This window comes from Cebus imitator, unplaced genomic scaffold, assembly GCF_001604975.1.
Source record: "Cebus imitator isolate Cc_AM_T3 unplaced genomic scaffold, Cebus_imitator-1.0 Scaffold197, whole genome shotgun sequence".
Classification (NCBI taxonomy): domain Eukaryota; kingdom Metazoa; phylum Chordata; class Mammalia; order Primates; family Cebidae; genus Cebus; species Cebus imitator.
The window spans coordinates 2,820,927-2,822,866 of NW_016107512.1; positions in this window are offsets into that span (position 1 = coordinate 2,820,927).

The following is a 1,940-nucleotide window of genomic DNA, read 5'->3' on the forward strand; positions in this document are numbered from 1 at the left end:
TCAGGGAGCCTTTCTGACTCTCTGGGTCAGTGCTGCCACAGCACACGGGCTCCTGTCATCTGCTGCAGGAGACAGAAACTGCTCATAGGTCTGTCTGCCTTCCAAGAGCTTCTCCAGAGCAGGATCCATATTTTGCCCATCTGGGCACACCCAGTAAATGTTTGCATCAGTCAGCGTGCAAGCAGGCAACAGGGGGCCACTTGAATTGGGATAATTTGAGGAGAGCTTAACAAAGGGACTATTTACAAAGGTGTGGACCAGTAAAGGGGGTGCTGCAGTGCCTTGAAGCATAGGCCCCAAGAGTATGGAGCACTGCCTGAGGGGGCTGTGACATGCGACTGAGGAGTGTGGTCAGTCCTGCAGGAGGACAGATTTGAGAATGGGAGCTCACTGATGCAGTCCATACAGGTCAGCCTCCTGGGGCATAGGGCAGGGTGGAAAAGGGTAAGAAGGACCCCAAGGAATAGATTAACATGTCCAACCTGGGGCTCAATCAATGTCAATTGAACAGAACTTCACCGATGAGATGTCTGAGCAGGGTTCCACAGGAAGACCAACCACCTCTCCAGGGAGAAAAGGACATTTCAGGCCAAAGATGTGTCAAGGCTCACCTGTGGGGTCAGCATGGCTTATGCCAGTGTAAACGCAGCAACAGTACTGACAGGGTTGGAGAAGCAACGAGGAAAGTCAAGGTCTCCAACTGGGACAAACCCCTGCCTCCAGGTTGAGAGGACAGAGTGAGCAGAGCTCCTCTGCCAGGCTGCAAGGGACTTCCTTGGCTTGGGTTTTCCAGATGAGGAATTGGGTTTGGATGTGAGTGGTAGCCCTTTGCGGGGATGGGGAAGAACCCACACTCTTTCTTCATTTGATAACCACAACAACATTAGGAACCCACCTGAAATGGGTGCTAAGAGCTCCACGGTGAGCCAAGACCCAGGAAGCCCCCAGTCGGCCAAGTGCAGAGAATGAAGACTGGCCCATTTCCTTGGCCAGAGTAGATGACCAAGCTATGGAGTGACAGGAAACAGTGGTGTTAAACAAGGCCAGGAGCCAACCTCCAGCAGGAAGCACTGCCCTTAGCTTGGGCCGGAAGGTGCTGACCTAAGGCAACTGGAAGCAACTACAAATATGCACAGTGGTCATCCAACGGATGCTTCCGGAAAACTATCTTAATAGCTGAGGGAGGGCACATTACCAAGAAATATTTCCACCACAGGTCAGTGCAGCACAAAGAGCAAAAGCGATGAGTTTAGGTGGTCCTGACTTCAAATCTCAGCCTGCCACTTGACCACAAGTCCCTTAACTCTTCTCAGCCTGGGTTTTCTCACTCATAAATCAGACATAATAATCACACAGCATCATTGTGAAGACTTGGAAGAGAATATGTGAAGTGTCCAGCACAAAACTGGCACAAGGCAAGCCCTCAATAAATTGGTTTCTCTTCTCTGCTCCTACTACCATGTGCTACAGACCCAAGCTGAAAGAGATGTGGCTTCTACCTCCAAAAGCTGCCTCCAGTGGGCAGCTAGATTGTCACAGGAAGTTGGCAGCATGCGAAGACCAGGTCAGAGCCCTAGGGTGAAATGTGAAGTTCCAGAAAGAAAAGGAACCCCACTGCCGCTACAGGAGAATGGACAGAACTTCTCAAAAACCGAAAGTGAAGCCAGGCGTAGTGGCTCATGCCTATAATCCCAGTACTTTGGGAGGCCGAGGTGGGTGGATCACCTGAGGTCAGGAGTTCAAGACCAGTCTGACCAACATGGAAAAACCCCATCTCTACTAAAAATACAAAAGTATCCGGACATAGTGGCACACACCTGTAACCCCAGCTACTCAGGAGGCTGAGGTAGGAGAATCACTTGAACCTGGAAGGCAGAGATTTTGGTGAGCCGAGACTGCACCACTGCACTCCAGCCTGAGCAATAGCAGCGAGACTCCAT